A 22,998-nucleotide genomic window follows, 5' to 3' on the forward strand; every position below is an offset into this window, starting at 1 on the left:
AATTATTATCAGCGTTTAACATTTTATCAACTCGCTAATATTAAGTTAACATTGTTTGCCAAAAATATACATTAAAGTTAAATGATTTAATTCTCAGTGTGTCAAAACGTACTTTGAAATAAACATTGAATCAATAACTTTTGATTATAAATTGTCAGTTCGATATTAAGTAAAATAATATAGTAATATTATAAAATAATAATATATTTAAGCAAGTAACATACGTAGTTTTTTTTATCCATTAAAACAGTTTAAATTTTTCATATTAGGTACCTATTATAATATTACCAAATGTATAATATTTTATATTTTGTAATTAGCTTAGAATTATCACAGTTGTAAAGTACTTGTGGTGAATGGTTAATAATTATTGTTTTAAATTTTATTCATATAAACAAAATACTAAAATACCCTCTATCGCTCAATCATAATGAATTCGCATAATATAATATTCATTTATTAAATGGTTAGCGATTTTAATTATTAAAATCATCGATTTGGACATATTTACAATGGAATTTTGTATTGTTGTATCTAAAAATTATTGCATAATTTAATTTTAAACAAAACATTTGTACAACACAGTGGTCGTAAAATCGATTTTGACAACGTTTCGAATAACGTAGTATACGGTGTTACATTTTTTTTTTTTTTTGCAAAGCGGTCATCTGAATTATGAAAAGTTTATACATTATAACATACGCCCGTATCCAACGGTCGTTGAAAAGCTTAAAACAAAATATGTCAACCTTATCCTCGGACGCGTCCATTCACTCTCACGAACCCTCGGGATAATAACTCCTTCACATATTTTGTGTGTTCACAGTTATTTTATTTCACCACAAAAATTCGGACGATTTCGTTGTCCACGTACATACTTATAATACACAATAGTGACGTGTGTACGTGTGTGTGTAATTAAAATTTAGTAATATAAAAATTAATTTTGCAATCGTTATAATATCGTCGTATGAACAGCGAACAGCATGAACAATATTATTATACCGGCAAATTTTATCAGAATTTAATTTTCCAGAAAAAAAATGTATAAATTAAAATGTTATGTAATAATAAACTAATATAATATTCCTCGGTAGGTATTTTACTAGGTGACACATACAATAATTACAATTAAAAGGTGGAAAATATTATTACATTTAACACATAAAAATATGCAGCGTTAACAACATTAACACGACAGTTTTGTTCTGGAGATGAAAATATTATGTAGAATTCATACTCATAAGTTTATTTAAAAATGAAATAATGAAAAAAATTTACTATTAAAGGTTGTGATTTGTTTATTATTTTAAAATGTTTAACAATTTCGCATAGTTGTTAGTAGGTCAACTGCAATGGCTGCGTATAGGTTCAAAGCAGATTTTGAATTGCTTTTTGTCATTTTTTTTTATCTTAATACTACTGTACCTAATACACACGTATTTTAGTGTTATACATTTGTTTTTAGTATACTTTAAATTTAGAAATTGGTTTAGTGCGAAGACAGACGAATTATATACCCGATTAAAACGTATAATATGAATTTACTAAAATCTGCGGTGGTCGGGGAGCAGACTTCGTATACGTGAAACGTCCAGTGTTTTGTTTTCTTATATTAATATACCTAGTGTGGTCATCGGCCGAAACAAGTCTAAACACCAATAATATTATTACGGTTTGTGTGCGTATATACTCCACGCAGCCGTACGATAAAAATGCGCCATTATAAGATTTTGACGATGGACCAAACTGGCTACACTGTACAATGTCGTCGCCGCCGTCGTCCGTCCCAACTCCATCCCCTTGTCACGGGACGGCCGAGTTTAGTGGTGTGGGTAGAGGGTTGTCGGAGGGACGGTGGCGTCACGGGTTGGCGGAGGGATGGCTGCGTTATCGGGGGTTGAAGAGGGTAGTCGTAAGCGTATGGGCCGTGTTTGACGTACACACACATTTCAGTAGTGTGCTTTCGGTGGTCGGTTGCGAACCTCTCGCGTTTCGCCATGCCGTCGCCGACCCTACAAGTCTGAGTGGTTATTATTATATTTTGTAAAATTGTATTCGTACACGATACCGTTATACTTTACGCCCGACCATAATATACTATATTGTTATTGACCACGGGGTCGACGTTTTAATTTGCCACCGTCGCGACGTTGACGATTTCCGTTCGAATTTTATCGTGAATTTGTTTTTACCTCCATATTATTATATTATAGGCACACGTGTGCGCGTGACAATAATATTACTATACCGCACTCGTCGTGTAGGTACACGCCGCGTTACTCTGAGAACAGGTAATTTGGTGTGTTGTCATTAATACCTAATTAATCGTTTTCTGTTGATAGAAAACAAAAAAATCTACATCGGCAAGTGTGACACCCTCGCGGTGTAGGTACAACGTATTCGGGATAAACCGCGGTATAGTGATGACGATTTAGGCACGTGTTATAAAATATATTGTGAGATAAAACTGAATATTATGCGTTTTGTACCGGCACGTATCTCACGTATAGTAATAAAAGTCTGCACTTTATTCGATTAGTCCGACGTTTTCGCAGTGACTGCATTAATTTAATAAAATAATTAATTAATTAATGATTTACCTCGCATTGTGTACGCAGCAGCTAGTTTCTACATATTATTATGTCGGCGAAAATTAACGTTTAAAACCTGTCATGCGGCTTAAAAGAAATAACCGACACTGCTAAACTTACTCAAGCCTAACGTCAACCTAACGGCGAATATAGGTATTTATACGTTTATTCAAACCTACATCCGTTTTCTATTTGTGTAGCTCTAGATAATTCTCGGAAAATAATATAATGCATTGACTTCCGTGTACACGACTTTTGCGCATCGTTCAATTAGGCTGAAACATTTGGTTGCATAGACATCAACTATAACTATACTCATCGTGCTTCGTATCCATAATTAAAATATCTAAATATATTAACGGCATTAACTGATGGATTAAGCTTTTACAGTAATAATATTACTAATAGTAATACGTTTTGTTTTTATAAAATAGTTAAAATCATTAATCGTGTTTATCAAAACTGAGCGAATGCTATTATTGAAATGACTCGTTACCATAATGGTTCCATCACCTCTGTATTACGCTTTCTATTATTGTTACATGGTAGAAAAAAAAATGCTTTTCTAATAGTGTACCTAACGGGATCTAAATAATTGTAATACCCAAAGTAAAGATTTTTAGAAATTTATCAATAAAAATTAGCAAAATTAAAATTGTCCAAAATTTCCATCCAATTTTTGTTGACTCATAATATTATATTATTGTTTTTATTAATGTTTATAATAAATTATGCTCATTACTGGCCGTATATTTCCGTGTTTGTTATCCATTTGAGTATTGTGTTAATATTATCTTAGAGAACTTACTTACAATTTGTATTCAACTAACACAACCAAATAAAATACAATTTCAAAGTATACGCAATTGTTTATTTCTATTTGAACCATTCAGCGTGAATAAACAAAAATTAGTATTAACTACCTTCATAAAGTAATAAATATATATGCATATCAACATGGTTTTAAATTAACGAATTATTTTTCGGGTCAACTTAAAAATCCTAAGTTATTACAATGGACACTTTTACCTTGTACGGTCATTAAATTAATCGGAAAATTAACTAACGTCTACAGTCGAGTTTAAACGTTTAAAAAAAGTAAACATTAATGTTTTAATAAGTTGATAACCACGTTTGGACAAATCAACTGTGAGTGATGGTTTGTAATATGCATATATGTTTGACAATTAATGTAAATGATGTGCTTTGTTTTTCGATTTCGATATTTTCCATACAGTTATACTGAATGTAAAATTATTCTAAACGTAAATTTCCAATATTTTTCACATACCCCAGTGAATACTTTTACTGTAGGTAATTAAAATAGTTATAATTGATTTTCTGAAGTTGTATGGATTTCTCGTAGATAATCTAAATATATTGAGTAGTTGTGAACATCGCTAGGTACTTCACTTCGCATTGTTTTGAAACTTAAATAGTCCTTAGGTAATCCTCAAGTTTTGTTGGTTTTATCTTGTAAATTGATCATCCCCAGATATAATAGTACTAACTTAGTAATTTACGTTAGTACAGTTGACGGGATGTTTCTGATCATTTCAATCAGATAAATGAAACAGATAACATTTTGGTAGTAGCTTATATACGTCTTGTTTCCTGGATAAATTAATTAGAGGCTGTATGTAAGCGTCTGATTTATGATGTGTAAATCAATTTCAGATTCCAAATCATCTTACTGGTTTTATATAATATCAAGAAGTTTGTAATCTTCCCACTGGAGTTCAAATCACATCCTGTTCCATTTCATAAATTATTATGCTTACCATATTATTACGATAAATTGTCAAAGCTATAACTCCAACTCTGCCTTTTAGCTACTTTCTATATTTCAACGTAATATCGTTACGTTTCGTTGATATTTTGATTGAACACACACTTTTATACATGCCCTATAGTATATGTACAGGTATTAAAAATAAATAAATATCTCTACAATTTTAACCACGAATAAATTTAAAATCGTTTCCTGTTTAGTTATAACTTATTTTTATTGAATATGTCTGAATGTTAGTCCAAAATATGATACATAATATAATTTGCATATACAATACTTATTATATTAATATATTTTAATATATTTAACAATATATTTTTATTCAATATAAAATTAATATTCAGTCAAACGATAATAAGTGGGTATATTACGGGTGTGAGTATGTATAATTTTTTTTTAAATCGTCTATGATCTAAAATATAATGAATAAAAATATTAGACTAAAATTCTCTTGAGATTTGTTTTCATTTGACTTGTTTAATTGGCAATTCACTTTTAATATCATTTTTAATAAGATTATTTATTTATGAATGTTGGTTTTGATGAATTGGGTTTTTTGTCTGTCTTTATAATGCATAATAATATAATAATATTAATTAGAAATATGAATAATTTATCCATGCGTTGATGTTACTGTAAATATTATTCCTTGGTTTTTATTTCTGCATAAACTTATTTTAGATTCTGAGTGAAACGATGAATGTATTGATTTTACAATGATGTGTGTTTTTTTTTTTTATTTTTTTTTATTTTTATTTTTTTATTTTTGTGTCTGTGTACACGATAAGTAGTCGAAATAATGCTTCGATTTTCGACTTCAGTATCTTGTTCGATGGGAAAGTGAATATCGTTGGTGCATTGGGGAGGTCAAAATTTTAATTTCCCAGTAGTTTTCAAAAGCGATGTGAAAAACAAAAGAAAAATTAAGGAAAAACGGGAATTTTTACGCAAAATCGATTTTTAACAAAATCGATTTTGGTTATTGGTGTAACTCTAAAACAAATGACCGTAGATGCATGAAATTTTCACTGGTTGTTTATATTTGCATTTTCTATACACAATACAATTTTGAAAATAATTTGACTTTTTTTGAACTGTTTACGGACATTGTCAGTTTTCAGTTTTTTTAAATTTTTTTTCTATAAATATCAATAAAATTTTATTTGTTGGGTAAAAAAGCTTGAAAATTTAATAGAAGGCTCCTAGGTTATTGTTTCAAAGGCAGATGAAAAAAATTAAAAATCCTTAGTCACAGTTTTTTTTTATACACGTTTAAAGTTCAAATCTTGAAAAAATACGGAAAAATCACGAAAATTTGCAAATTATTTTGAGTTAGAAATTCATAAAAAATTTTCTTTTTAAATCTAAGATTTTAAAATCTAATACAAGATTCCTCATAAGTTTGTCTAACTTTATCAAAAAAAAAATTTCTACAAGAAAGTCAAATTAAATTTTTATGAGCGTTTTAAATTCATATTTTTACAACATTAGATATTCACTCGATTTCTCATGTACCGATTTCCTTATTTTCTTGTAATTCAAAAACGAATAACTGTAGATACATGAAAATTTCACTGAATGTTTATATTAGCATTTCCTATACACCATACAATTTTGAAAATATTTTGACACTTTTTGAGCTGTTTACGGGCATTTTCAGTTTTCAATTTTTTTAGTTTTTTTTTCTATAAATATCAATAAAGTTTTATCTGTTGGGCCAAAAAGTGTAAAAATTTAATACAAGACTCCTGATATATTTTTACAATAGCAGTTGAAAAATATTGAAAATACATAGGCACAGTTTTTTTTTATAAGCATTTAAAGATCAAATTTGGACAGAATTTATCAAATTTATAATTTAATAATTATTTTGTAGTTAAAAATTTATAAAATGTTCAACTTTTATAGCTAAGGATTGAAAATTGAAAACAAGGCTCCACGTAAATAGGTTATTTATAAATTACTTTATTCACAATAATATCATCAAATATACTTGGTAATATCATAGGCTGACTGACCGTTTTCGCTCAGAATCGTTTTTCTTATACAATGATATTATATCATTGAATTCAAATTTAACACCATCCATTACAGTGACCCACTTGTAACCTACTGTACAGCAGAGCGACATCCACTTATCCACCTTTTTTTTCATAAATTTAGAATATTATGGGCACATTTTTTGGAATATTATCTTATTTTTGTACAATTTATTGATATAAATTTAAAATTACAAATATGTATTCCGTTACTTATGATTCATAATGTAGAATATTGTAAAAAAATCATTAAATCGTGTATAATTTTAAATTCAGAGCGAAACTGTGTGTAAAAAAATTGTTGTATACAATATGTCATACTTAACCTTTTATGACAGTTTTGCTTAGATTTTCAACTTCAAAATCTTTTCTTGTAGGAAAATGAATCTAGTTGGTACTTCGAGGAGAGTAAAAAATGTTCAATTATTTTCATAATTATTGGGTAAAACAAATTTTTTTTCGCAAATCCAGTTTTTGACAAAATTGGTTTAGGTACCCACTGATTTTGCTGTTAGTAATTCAAAAACTAACTATCGTAGTTACTTGTATTTTCCCCCAAATATTAGCATTTTCTATTCATGGTAACATTTAAAAAAATTTTCAATTTTTTTTGAGCTGAAAAAAATTCTTCTCTTGAATAAAAACTTTAATTTATAGCCACTTCGATTGCCCTTTTTTTTTTTTTATTTATAAATACGCCTCAACTACCGGGGTTATTGGCGTTTCAAAATACAAATTACAGATTAATTAAAAATTTTGCATAAGAATTATAGAGTATGTAAAAAGAAAAAAACAGAATGTATATAAGATAATTAATATGATAGGTACAATAAGTTTTCTGAAAATATACATCGATTGCCTTTTTTATAGTGTACACCGCATTACTTATAACAATATAGTAAAATAAATTACTATACTATTTATAATAGCGAGATATGATACTATAATAATATTATATACTTAGTAATATTGGCATTAGACTGACAGGCCCATGTCCGCTTAGAATAAATTGTTTTTCGTATGCAATGATTTATCATTGAGTTCAAATTGATCACATCCGTATAGGAATACTGTAATAGTGACCTACTCAATGACGAGGTAAAATCTAATTTTTCTGTATAGCAGAGCGGTTTCCTACTTTACCCTTTTTTAAATATAAAATACAAGAATGGAAATAAATGCAACTGGTGGGCAATTCAATGCATATAATAAGGAAAAGTTATGGTATTGTAGTGAATAGTTTTTCGCTTTTATTTACCATCCTTTTTATAATATTATGGTGTTTTATAATATTTTGCATGATTTACCGACGTAACGTATAATACGTGTACATGGAACAACTTAGACGACCTATTGTAAAAATCGACCCATCGTTGTCATTCATTAATTAATTATATTATTAAATTTATTAGAAACGTTTTGACAAGTTACAGGTTACGGACTACGGCGCACGATACGAATAAAGTAAAATGTGAAAATTTACAACATATTAATATTATTGTACTCTTACATAATTCATCAAACAATAAAAACTGAACAAATATTATATCAACCAACACAAATTTGTTATAGTGTTATACAATGTTAGGTATTCATTATGTTTAATATTTTAATGTTATAAACGATATCATCATTGTCGTATTAATTCGGATACTTTAGAATTTGAATGCAATGAAAATTAAGATGTATTTGTTTCATTACCTAATCGAAACGAATGTAAATTATTCAAAAAAGAAAAGAAACAAAAAAACAACCTGAGAAGTGAGAAGTGGCTCCGCTGCAGTATAGTATGTATAGGCGCTCTTCGTCGTAAAATAATTATTTTCACCTGTAATTTATATGTTATTAATTAATTTGAATTCAATGATCGTTCTATTTGTTCAAAAAACCATTCTCAATATCAGAAAATCTTATTGCACATCTAGATTATTAGGGGAACCACTATTCCAAATTTCAAGATCGTACTTTTGTAGTTTTCGAATTGTGGCGATGAATGAGTGAGTGAGTGGTATTTGGCTCATATATAATATATGTAGATTGTAGGAGATTTCAAATTCCTAATATAAATAATATTTTAAAATTTAAACAAAATACATAAAATCGTTTTTTTTTCAAATACCTGATTTCGTCAAAATGTTATCTCGAAATGACTACCTGGAATTAAAATTTAAAACACACAAGCCTTGGCTAGGTATTATAAAATGTTATACATTTTTAACAACAAATAATTTCCAAATTTTCGTGATTTTACAAATTTTGTTAACATTTGAACTTACAAATTTAAATCCTTATTAATTAACTAAGACCATTAATAATAAACTCAGCTGTGTAATATACAAATTTTAGCTATACTTTACTGTAGTAACATTGTGGCTGGAAATTATTATCAATTATGATTATAATTATAATTTATTATGATTGGTATTTACAGCGTTCAAAATACGTTCACATAATTAACATCATGCATCGATGCATTATCGTAATTTTCAATGATTCTATATTATTATAGTAGTGTATGTTCGCCATATGTATAGCCGTAGATGAAAACAAATTTTTAATAGGAACTATCGACCATAAGTTATCAGGTGTATCATAGAAACATTAAAATTAATTTTTCACATTAAGTATATTCATTATTAGATACAAAAAAGAAACAAAATCATAAACCTAAAGTTTTTGAATTAAAATTAAATTTTATATATATATATGCCAATATATGTTAGTTATTACATAAAATATATGATTTCCAAGTTGTCGCTTAAAATTATTTTGATGGCATCACTTTTATAATATAACCCTTGTATAGTTACGAGGAATGCATAATATTATATTTAATCGGTAATCCATAAGGTTTAATAGATACGAAAGGAACTGGATTATAAAAAGTTTTACTAAACTATTAGAAATCGGCCTTTGCACCTTCAGATTAAAGTCAAATAGACTCAGAAAATATAATAAACCAATGGAAAATTAAAAATTATTTTTTAGAAATTTATATTTAACTTTTCAAACTATACTTTTATTTTATGATCGTCCTAATTACCGTAAAGTAAAAAGTATGATTATTATTATTATTATTAGTATCATCAATTATTGAGATTAAAATCGAGTAAACTATCACAATGTAGTCTATTTCTTGACAAAATTTGACCACATTAAAAAGTTCATAATAAAAAAAGATCATAATAATATTATATTTGAATTAATTGACTCGTGAAACTAATGTAGCAGATAACTCAGGAAAATAATTTAACATTTAAATCTACGGCATAATATTATTAACACTAAGTATTTGTGTAATGGACAGAAACCCACAATATTTAATAACAATAAACTAAAATATAATAAAAATAAAATGTGTACAAAATAATCAAAATCAGTATAGGTACGAGGGGGGGGGGGGGGTAGGTACTACGATTGTAAATTACAATTTTAACAATAAATGATTTTTTTTTTTTTGATTTTGATTTCATTGATTGATTGTAATTTTCTCCGTGGAGATAATATTATACTCATGATTATAATTATATAGTCATAATATACACCACAATGGCATACGCAATTCGGTTTTCGATAGTCATAATAATATATTATTATAAGGGTATCGAGATGCAAATCAATATTGTTTAAAAAATATATTTTATCCTTTTGCACGAATTCGGAAAAAAAATGTAACAAATATAAGCGGTGGAATGCAATGACACTTTACAATGATTCCGGGAAATCAATTTACGACAAACTGTTGAATTTTAATTATAACCATTACGTATGATGTTCGCTGTTACTACTGTATTGGTTTGTATTAAGTCAGACTGTAAAAAAAAAAAAATCTAATAATATTCTTTTATTTGTGATAAAACTAATTAAAATCCATGTAATATAATAGAAGTGGTGTGACGCCGCCAAGTGAATTAATTACTTATATTTCAGTAAGAATTTAAAAATACATTAAAATAATAATGAAAATATTTTTCATAATAATAATACTATGCATTACTTACTATGTTTTATAGAAATTTCCTCGGAACTAATAATAATGTATTTTGAAATAATGCAACGGATTATTTTCTTTTTATGAATTACTATTAAATTCTAAAAACATTTCTCAGGAAGAGATTATAAGATATAATCCCGTTCAGGGCGAAGACTTTTTGAACGGAAAATGGATGGTGAATATTACGCGTTCAACAAGCGAATTTGGCAGTAGTTTTTGGTTGGAATGCGGTTATTTAATATTTTATAACTAATGCATACAAATTACAAATAATAATAATATAAATAATTTTATTAAAATTCATTATTAAAACTTTAGGTTCATTTTGCTGTTATTATGGTTCACTTGTTCGAAATAGTTTGATATATAAATAAATGATAAATTAATGAAATTCCCTTTAGAAACAAAATATATTATATCGACTTATACTACCTATATATATCGTTATTCAATAATATTGAATAATGATTTTCGAAATCCGTTAATGTTGACAATATTGTGAAAATGTGAACTACATAATAATTATCCGTACGAATAATATTATGCTATTCACAGTAGTAGGTAATTCTCACTGATTTAAACGCTAAAAATCCATGTTTATTACACTGTGGCAGGTTCAGAATGAATCGAGTTTAGTATTAATAATAAAATATGTTCAGTTTTAATTCAAATACACATACAGTTTAAAAATGAACATTTTTTGTTTTTATTTGGTGGTAGAGGGGGGAGGGGGGCTCAAGTATTCTATAAAATATTTTTAACGGTACCTAGGCAATATTGGAGTAGCTCGTCGGTTTTAGTAATTTTCTCAAAAACGACCGCGACATTTTAAAAACTGCCTCTTTGGAATACAAACCGCGTACTTACAATCAAACTTTATAAAAGTTCTTATTTTCCCCTAATAATGTTAAGAGGCTGATTTCAGCGCACTAATTGTGTTACCCCTGTGGCGTTTAATAATACAGAAAATTTGCAGCACACGTATTTTTCATACGTTTTAGACCAATAAGCGGAAGTAAATTACACATACTTCTAAATGTCCGATTTAAATTGTTTATACATGTATGAACTCATTGATAAAAAAATCTAGGCTTCTTAGGAAGTCAATTTTAAATTTATAATGATCTTAAAGTGGCCATTTTTTTTTTAGAAATCCCATGAAATAATTACATTACATTTGTATTTATTTTGGGAACATCTGATTTTAAATAAAAAAAAGTGATTCCCAAGAAGCATAGTCTAGAAGTTTATAAATTCAACCATGTTTTCGAAATTACAATCGAACTAAGGGAAGTATGATTAATTTACTATACAATATTGCGGTGTTAGCTTTAATATTATAGTGAATTTATATAATATCATCAAACTCAAAGGTAAGGACATTATTTATTTCATCTCATAGATTTCAGTGATATTTTAATTTCAAAGGGAGTAATGAGTATTTTAAAATGATATATTTTACAGTTCACTTATTATTTAATATTATCTAAAAAACACTAGTTTGGTTCTTCTGAACGCATGAGACTTGTTATACAATCCAGAAAAAGAAAACAAATAGCGTGCCTACATGTCACTAATAACAAACAAATATTTTATCATTATACAATAGCTTGTTTTAGAATTAAAAATATTTAATTGTTTTTTTTATTATTGCTTATAATATAGCAATAAGTACTAAACGATTACCGCTCATTAACTCAGTTTATAGATTGAAATTATCATTAACGGGATTTAGGGATATAATTCTGTGCATTTTATAATAATTATTATATTTTACTTTAGTATGGACAAATGTTTAATCAATAATTACTTTTTTTACATACACAAATTATAGAATATAGAATATATAGAATATAAAATTTTACGGTTTGTTCGATTATTATAAGTTGTTTTGAAGAAACAGTGTTTTTGGTACATTATCCTATAGGCAGTAATAATATTCTGAAGTGATAAAATCATTGATCATTTTGCATTACACGAAACCGTTCTAAAATGTCTAACTAAATATTCAAACATAATTTGATTGAGTCGGGTTAAAATGATTAAGCTTCTAATAAGTGAAATTATATAATACCCATGCAGTGTTAGTGTTTCCCTGTCATAGATGACGGTTAGGAGTGGAAAATGGACAGCGTAGCATAATTAATAAAACCCATTTCGGGTAAACTTTCTAAAAGTTGTAAGAATCGGATTAATTTTTATAAAGTGTACTTTTTTAATATTTTTAAAATATAAATAATTAAATTATAATGTAGTACCTCAAAAACTTTTCGTACCACGATTACTCTTAATATTTGCTTTTTATGACAGCCAATATAATGTATTAACTGATTAGTTTTATAAAAATCTTCCCATTCTTATATCTATGTAAATTTGTATTTTTTCTGATTCGTTTGATATTTCTTGAACTAGAATGGTTCGACAAAAATAATATTATGTAGTTTCATTATTTCCATTTCCAGACAATTATATCCGTTACATATTGTGTAGTTCAAAAGATAGATATTTTGATGTTACATTACTGACTCGGTTTTCCCCAAGGCAATATTTTTATATCGTTGATAATGGGGACCAAGGTACGAACTTACAAACGAGTTCATTTTGAATTCATTATACACGCAGATAACTACCGTAATGGGGAAGCGTTGAGAGTATTTCTTGTTTTTAGTCTCTGGGGATATGTGATTCAATTTTAAATAAAATCTGTTTTAAACATTGATTTTGTATACATTGTTTATTTATTTATAACTTGAGAGACAGTCGTGTGATATCATATTATTAGGTTTTCCCATTGAAAATATCACAATTTACCATAGATTGCATTTCCATAATATGTGACGCGTTGTCGGCACGTCCTATTATATAGAGGTGTAGAGGTATTAGATAGTGTTCTAGGTTCAAGATCGAATTCAACAAACTATATACCTAAATTCTAAAACTATTAAACTTAAAGTATTCGAATAATTTTCAATGGACATTTTTTTAATGACACTTAAAGTCGACTTGAAAGTTACTATATTGAATCTCAATTATTTAGAAAGATAATACATTTTGTCACTTACATTTTAAATGTGTTATTGAGCTATTATATTATATAAAAAAAATCGAGCGGTTAACAAATTTATAGTGGTCACTGATTATATTTCATTAATATTTGGACAAAAAATTTGCATATGATTTATTTATTAATTAATTATTAGTATACAGTTAGGGTATAATAGAGGTAGCCAATAGCTGCTGACAAATATTAATTAGATTTGTCAACGTAAATACTAAGTATGTGATAACTTTTTTTTTCCCAAAATTACCTTTTTTTTTTAAATATTTAATTTACGATTATCGTAATATTGTTATAATATCTGAGTTAAAAAGGAATTTTCAAAATGTCTATATGAATAAATTAGTCGTGCAATTATTGGTTATGTATGTTATTAACATAATAGTAAAATTTCTACTACACAATGTATACATAATGTATAATATGTTACGGGCAATGTGGAATACTGGACAATGTGAACCACGTTTTTTTTTTTCTAACCAACTAATATTATTTTTTATTTTCATTATAAATTATAATTTTATAATAACCTATTGGCTATTTATAAAAATGTATAGTATTGCTTTTTTTATAATTTAAAAATGTTTACCTATTTATAATATTTTTTTAAAAAACAACGATTATTAATTTTATTATCATATTACGTGAATTTTATCATCATATTATTTTTATAATAAATTAAATTCAATGCAATTTTACAATAAACTATGAAACTAAACAATGTTATTAATTTTATTCATATATTATAATATTACGAATATTTTGATGGAATAACAAAAAAAATTAACAAATATTATCGTTTTGTTTTTATTATTACATTGCCCGTAACATATATACACATTGTGTTACACCAGTTTTTAAAATAATATCTAGGCATTAATGATAATACAAATAATATAATAATTTTGTTGTAGTAAAATATAAAAATAAATTACTATCAGTCATATTTAAAATAACTTTGTTAAATTATGAAACAGTTATAAATTATAACTGTAATAAAAATTAGGGCTCGGATTTATATGTATTTATATAACCAAAGTACGTATTTATACAACAAAAATATGTACATAAATATGTGCTAAAGAATTCAAAATATGTATTATCAAAAAAAAAATAAAAATAATAATTATAATTCGTAATAGGTATAATAAATTGTAATTGCCTTCATACAGGAGGCTGGCTTTATTATATAGTATATATGAGTACTTAATTTTTTGTTAATCTCAATTTTATATTGTTTTATTCTTACTATGTAATTGTTAAGCTATCATAGTCTAAACTAGCGGCTTTTAAATAATAATAAAAAAAAAAAAAAAGGTATAATAAATTATAATAAAATATTTATATTTATCTAATTATATTGATTGCAATTAATAACATTCATTTTTAAACTTTCGAATCCAAAAGATCGCCGATATTGTCGTAAAATTTTTATAATAATAAATAATAAAATAAAATGTAATAAAAATTGTTTATTTATTTAGTTATCTAATTATTATATTGATTACAGTTATAATAATAACATGCACTTTAAAATTTTCGAATTTAAAAGATCGTCGATATAATATATAGTCATGATAACCTTTCAATAATTCTGAACTCTGAAGAAAAGACATTAAAACAGTATAACTGTCTAAATAATATTTGAGAAAAAATTGAATAGTTGAGAAATATGTAAAAACATGTATTTATGACAAAATATGTAAAAATGTGTAAAATCAAATATAGCTCGTTTTATCAAAAAACTTGTGAAACAAATTTATCACTTGCCGAATCTTGTTTATCACGTTGCAGAGAAAATATGTATTTACATATAAATCCAAGCCCTAGTTATAATAGTTTATAATATTATTATGTTTTAGTGTTATTGTTGTATTCACTAAAAAATAAAAATCACTGTTAAATTTTCGTAATTGGCGAAGGATATGATTTTTTAAATAAATATAGTTGTGGAGTTGTGGTAGAAGTTTTTTTTTACACGTTATGGCTTTTTAAATAATGCACCGGCACCACGACAGTCTTAAAACAGTGGCTAAACAATTTATGACCTTAATGTACATTACATTGCACTTAGAAATAAAGAGCGTTAAAAATAAATGAAAAGCTTTCGGTTACTTTACAAAAAATATTATAGATTCTTCATTTTATCGTACGAAAAAAACCACTGTTCAAATTTATAGTTTCTAAACAACTTTATCTATAAAAAGATCTAAACATTTAGAACTATTTTAAAAATCTTACTTACTTTGGTATATATTAAATTAACCACTCGTTAAAATTGTAAATAGAAATCACGAAGCTATAAATATTGACAAGGTTTAAGTGATCAATAACAATTAAACAATAATTATTAACTTTAAAAGTGTAATAAAAACGCTGTACAGTTTCGTGTATAAATAACCTAGTAATATTTAACAATATTACGTTCCGTAGAAACGAATAAAAAATTACATTATAATATTAATTCTACTTAAAGGCTATAATAAATAATACAAATTTAAAGAATCCAGACTGATAAACCGTCTCCGCTCAGAATCGTTTTTCTTATACAATGATATTATATCATTGAATTCAAGTTTAATTCAATCCATTATATATTGTCCCACTTATAACCTACTGTACAGCAGAGTGACATCCACTTACCCGCTTTTTATATTTATATTTACCTTTAATTTATTTTTATCAAAATGAAGAAAAAATAAAATTGTTTGTACGATGTAACATTGGTGTAAAATGTATTACATTTTATTTAGTGAGTGAATGCTTAAAAACATAAATAGTTAAAAATAAATAAACTTCTTAAATTTTGGTTATCTAAAAATAACAACCTGGTGGACTTCAGAATATAACATATTATGTTTACCGATTATTTAAAGATTAAAACGTTAAATAATATTTTAAGACATTTTTTGCTACAATATCTTCTACAATTGAATCGTTAACATTTTAAAGCTTTAGTTGATAGATTAACACCGACAATTAGTAGGTACCTAATTAACCGCTTATTATTAACACCGCGCCGGGTTATCTATCCGACTAGCTATTTGTGGCGAATTCAAAAGTATTTGTTAAATTATAAAAAAAAAATTTCGTTGGTATATAATATTATAAGTAATAAACTAATAGATATCTTTCCTCCCCTAGGAAAATTGAGGAATCATAGCTGATATATTTTTGGGTACAGTGGACTATAACTGCATGCAGTTGAAAAACATCTAACATCATGCTACATTTTGTTAGGAATTTAATTTAATTTTTTGTTTTCATCGATGATTTGTGTTTTCATGGTTATAAACAAAGCGTTCCGAAAATCGGGCTCGTAAAAATCGGTTGATAAAAATAAAGTTGTACCCAGCCCCAAAACATAATAATATTATCTATGTTAAAAACTAAAATAAATAAAATTTACATTAGTTACCAGAAATCCGTAATACTATTATATAGAATTGAAGATGGTAAGAACAAGATTGCTTGTTAAGTTGCTTGGTGTGGCGTGGTGGTTGAATTCAGTCACGAAACGTGTTCCGAGTGCAAGCACCGGCTGGTGTCACTAGTTCCGGGATGGGTAACACACGGGTGTTTTTAGTGATAAATCCTTGCACACACTTACACACACGTGTTTCGATTCAACCCTACAAAAAGCTAATATTGCTATATAGTTGATATAGGTCAATGAAAAACAAATAATAATAATTAATAAATATCCATATAAATCAGCATGGTTTTTTTGTTAAGTGAACTATTTTAATATAAAATAAAATTACGAGCGTATTATACCATATTTTTACTATTACGCACACGCCTCAATCTATTTTCGATATATTTTATCATGATAGAAGGGCTTAAATTACGTGCTTTAATACTGTGGCTAAAGTATTAACAATGTTTCGTTCTTGGGATTACGCACAGACTTTTTGTTGAAACAATACTTTGGTTTCGAACGTAACAAACGAAAGACGTTTGGGTCACTGCCAACACTATAATATACTATATAGGTACCTACTCGATATAATATTACCTATAATACAATATATTTCACAGCGATGTAATACGTCTTATCGTAGGACTTATGGCACATCGAAAAAAATTACGCATTAACGTAAATGATAAAATATATGTTTTGTTGAATACGACAATAATTATATAACATAAAAAATATGTAAGCCTTTTTTTTTTTTTTTTTAACTAAAACAAAAAGAAAAACTAAAGAAAAATACATATAGGGGCACGTCATAATATAAAATCAAATATTATTTATTCGCGTTGTTTTCCAGTACGTTGTGGTAACGTTGCACTAATGTAATAATAATATCCTGCATTAGTGCATTACCATTTACCAATCCAGTATTAAGGTGAGTAAAGGTGATACCAAAATTGAAACCATACGTCTTGATCAATACGAAAAATATCTGAATTTAAATAATGACGTTAATACTAGTACTTCTTAAGACGCAAAATCAAATCAACCCAGTACATAATATAATATTATATATAAATACAACTGAGCGTTTATAATGAATACACACAGCTTTTAATCTGAGATGCTAACAAATTCCAATTAAACATTTAAAACAATCACGGAACCACGAGAAAGTTTTAACATAAATTTGGTTGCGATATTTTTGGGCCCCATCAAAAAGATTTTAGCATAAGAGCGAGGTTGTAATATTTTGTCGCAACTGCTTTCAGAAAATGGTTCATCTTATAGCATTGCGGTGGAAATACAATTTAATAGCTCTAAAAACAAAATATTATTTTCCGGTATTATAGCGACTATATAGTATATAGTACTTAATTATGTTTTAAAAAAAATATAATAAAATGGCAAATCTGTGATTTATTATTTGTGGATATAATAGTTGTGTATAATATAAATAGTATGACGAGAAATACATCAAAGTTATGTCCCTACCTATGCATAATTTATGAGATTTTTGAAATTTTACGTAATCATTGCAGAAAGTTACTGAAAAATTATGCGTAATATTTTAATAATTTTATAATATTTCTGGCAAATGGTAAGCGATAAATCGTATACACATGAGTAAAAAACAGTTTTACGCTATACAAAATATTACGGATTTACAATTTTATAGCTTATTTCGATAAGGTTTTAAATAATGAAATATTATGTTCAGTTTTGAATATAATTATAATTTATATATTATAATAAATAATATATTAAATACCTAAATGTTTGATTTTTATTATTTCTTTACGTTTTATGGTTAAATATATTACCTATTATATTATAATATTATACTGTAAGTCATTGTTACGTACAAAATGACGTCCATATAGAATATGTAAATACAATGTAACATTAATTATTGACAACCGGACTAGGTACAATAAATATAATTTTTCAAAACAATTTTTTTTTAAACTTCCATTTTAATATTTAACAACTTTTTATTTTAAAAGCAAATTACGGTTTTCACAGTTGAGTTCCCACTATCTACTAGTAAAGTCTAACAAAACTTGGTCTTTTGTATAAAAATTGGTATTTTGCATTCTAATTTACGCTCTAAGGACTGTCTTACAATATATAATATACATAATACATATAGTTAAAATTCCTATTGTGTCTTGTTTTATATCACACAATTTGAATTTTTTTTATGTCTTACGAATGCGTAACTGTAATATAACTGTATTATAGGTACTATCGTATTCTTGTATTTTTATTTTCATCACACTTTATCATATATATTTGTTTGAAACGACTTGATATTTTAAAAATGTACATTGGTTTTAAATTAGAATTGTACAATTAAATTAAAGACAATAATAATGATTTAGTAATTTGATAAAATAGTACTATCTATTATTGCAGATAATTTCAATTTTAGTTTTAAAATGCTTGAGAGTGGCTTGATAGTGTCACCATTGGATTACTTCTGTCTTAAGATCCACTCATGTATTTTTGATTACTCTTAGCATATATGCTTATTTTGTCAATTGATACACACTGGATATTACTTAGGTATTTAAAATGAAAATGTTTTAAAGGTTGGCAAGGTTTAAAAATTAGTTTGAAAAACTATAAAAGAAAAAAAAAATTTTTATATTTTTTATTATAACATGTCTTTGAGACATTATTTGTAGGTTTTTGAATTTGTAACAAAAAATACTGAACTAAATAAGAAACGATGACGATTCGGTTATTTAAGAAGATAATTTCTGATGTATTCCTCTCTGCAAATAATGTATTCGAAACTTATACACAAAGGCGCCCAAGTACACTAGGAAAACTAATTATATGTGAAACTTGAAACTACAATTGCATAAAATTGTCTCATACACTTATATATTATAGTAGTTTGACGCTGTAATGAGTTTCGTGCAACTTATTTTTTTTTTAAACACGTTTTGCATGCACTTTTAGTTTTCACTTTGTCCATCAGTACAAAACAACATTTTGTCGTATTGATAAAATAAAATAAAATAAAGTAACAAACAAGATTTTTATAAGGACTTATGGATTTCTGATCCTTAACATGACCAAGTCACCAAGTAATAGCTAATATCCAATAAATGCAATATTATAATTAATTAGGTTGTAAGAAGAATGAGTATATACTCTCAAGAGACACCCTACTAAATATTCCACTATCATACAATTATATTATATTTACATAGTATTATATAATATTAGGTACCTATACATTATAACTACTTATATTAAAATTGCATGCAGGTCTGGTACCCATTGTTGTGCTATAATTATAATGGTATTTATAATTAACTATTTAACGTTGCACGTATATGTTATTATTTTCATTAAGGTAATTTAAAATTATTTTTATTTTTTACTGAATTTATCGTTCAGTATTGTAGGTATTAACTATTAAAAGACCCGGTGCCATTGTAATTTTGTACACAAAATTACTCTCTATGGGAATAATGATTCTGTTCTGTAGAAACAACAAAATTTGATAATTAATTTTTTTACTAATATTTGGTAGTACTCTACAGGCCGCACCGAACTCAGTTTTTCAATATTTTAATCTTAAACTTTATTATATGTCTTCAAAATTAGTACAATTTCAAGCATTTTTTTATAAATTATATAATACCATTGCAGTGGCGTATTTAGGAATTTTGCTAGGGGGGGGGGGGGGTGAAATATATAATAATAAGTACACCCATAAATACGTACATAATATTTTTAAAATCTTCTAACTTGTTGAGGTTAGTGTGAATCAAGGTTAAATGAGAATGAACACAAATTATATAGTACCTAATAGCATTTATTATAAATTCATACTAACGTAAATTCCGTGTTTAATACGATAAACAAAAAAAATAGTTATAATACAAAATCCCGTTTTCTATTTTTTTTTTGTATGCTCAGTTCATCGATAACCTCATCTGGCATGATTATTGTATTGACCGGTGACATGCCAATAAAGCCAACACATTAAGAGTTTTACAATCATAGTTTAAACCTCGGTTACGCTTAACTTAGGTTTAAATTATGATTATAAAACGGGCCCTAAGTCGGTTCCAATGAACAAAGTATATAATAATAAATACTTAATTTATAGTTATTATTCAATATTAGATAGGAAAATTTATAAAATATTTACTTCTGTCATACTATTTATTAGGTAAGACTTAATACTTAATAATAACTTGAAAAAAATCGTTCAGGCGTGGCAATTGATACAGGCACAGTACAAAATATTTTCAAGAATTCATGAATATTTGGATAAAACTCTTTATCACAAACATCTAAAGCATGTAACCCAGAGGTGAATACAATTTCTTCAGTCACTAACTACACTTCAGTCACTAAAAATAAAGCCACGCCCTATGGTAAATCTACTGCAGTCTTCATGATAATTTTGATTTATTTACCGACTATTTATCGGTTTAGTTTATTATAAATACTCATGCATGAAACATAAATCATAGAAAATTAAAAAATACAGTACACCATACTACCATAGAGGTATATGTTTTGCTGTCCAATAGACATATATATGCCGCGAACGACTAGTGCCGTATAGTATATCAGAGCGGTAAAAATACTACGGCTAGAACATTTAGAAAACAGACATACTTAAGAGTAAGAAATAAGAAAACTTAACTTTACAAAAAAAAGGTCAAGAGGGGGGGGGGGATCTAAAAAAAAATAATTCCCGTAAAGTCGTTATTTCGATATGATACACCCTATCGACCCCCCTCCTAAATAAGTATCGGGTAGTAGATTAGTGCGGAAAAGTATGAAAACTAAGGTGGAAACTAATATATAACATTTCATTTTCAAATGTTATAGAATTGCGGGAAATTTGAAAAACTAGCACCGAGCCCCTTTTAAAGGAAAATTTAATATGTACGATTATATTTTATTTTTTATTTCAAGGTCTTGAGATTATGTAAGTTACAAATAAGTTTTTTTGGTTATTCGATGATTCTTTTTATGCGTTATTATTACTAAATATTGACTTTAAATATCTTATTTTTTCAAACTACAAAATCATGGTTTACATTTCTAAGCAAAAAATGTTAAAGATATCTAAACTATTTATTTCATGATGATATTCCAATCTCGTAAAACGTATATATATTTGAATATTCAACTGAAATAGTTAAATTATATTAAATACAAAAAGATATACTGAAATCGCCAAAAAAATGTTAATAATTCATTATGATAATATATTTATGACAGCTGCTCGACTCTCAACATGTCATTGGTGACGTCTGTGGAAAGATCATTGCGTGAATGTCGTTCACTTTCGTTCCGATTTCGTCACCCGAATGTATTTTAGGATTCAGCTGTCAAAAAGCCAATATCCTGTTATACCTACCTAGCTAGTACCTACTGTTATTATAATAATTACAGTTTGTATTTTATGAACATCTGGACAGATCAATTTGTGAACGGCGATTGACGAAATTTTTATCGCCGTCGTATGACTCCAACATTTTCAACCAAAAATCGATAAGAAAAAAAAAGAACATAATTTAATATTATGATATAACATCAAATTAATGAAAATTATATAATATTGATGGAACAAAATCTAGACTCATTTTTTTTTCAAAGATTATTACATAACATAATATAGTACCTACCTATGTTTAATTATTTATTTTGGCTATTCTATTATATATATTATTTCTATTATTTATACAGATCAAAAAACGTACCAGTTGCATTTATATATTATGAATCTAACACTAAACATCTCTCTAAAAATCGGTGTTATGTAATATTGTATTATTATATTATTACTGGAAATATATTTATATTTATGTATATAATGTCATAATATATATGTATATAATATTACATGCTAAGTCTGTATACATATATATATATATATATATATATATATGAGTAATTATAATATTTAGTTCTTGTGAGTTATATTATTAAATAATAATGATTGATATTACAGTACCTATATAAACGTCAACTAAACGTAGATTAAGATGCTCATCATGATCAAAGAAATAAGCATACAAAATCAGTTATTAAATAGTGTTAATAATCAGGAAAAAAAGTT

The 22,998-nt window shown here is 26.6% G+C and overlaps 1 protein-coding gene across 3 annotated transcripts in view; it reads left to right on the forward strand.

Moving 5' to 3' along the window:
* Positions 1-1,976: 1,976 nt before the first annotated feature.
* The window catches only part of LOC132947146 (serine/threonine-protein kinase 32A), a 123,302-nt gene continuing 102,280 nt past the window's right edge, over positions 1,977-22,998 (forward strand). For 2 of the 3 annotated variants that reach the window (XR_009664846.1, XM_061017354.1), the window contains exon 1: positions 1,977-2,294. The gene's annotated coding sequence lies outside the window, so the exon portion shown is untranslated. The other variant, XM_061017355.1, reaches the window with a different exon arrangement.

The sequence above is a fragment of the Metopolophium dirhodum genome, chromosome 6 (genome assembly GCF_019925205.1).
Source record: "Metopolophium dirhodum isolate CAU chromosome 6, ASM1992520v1, whole genome shotgun sequence".
Classification (NCBI taxonomy): Eukaryota; Metazoa; Arthropoda; class Insecta; order Hemiptera; family Aphididae; genus Metopolophium; species Metopolophium dirhodum.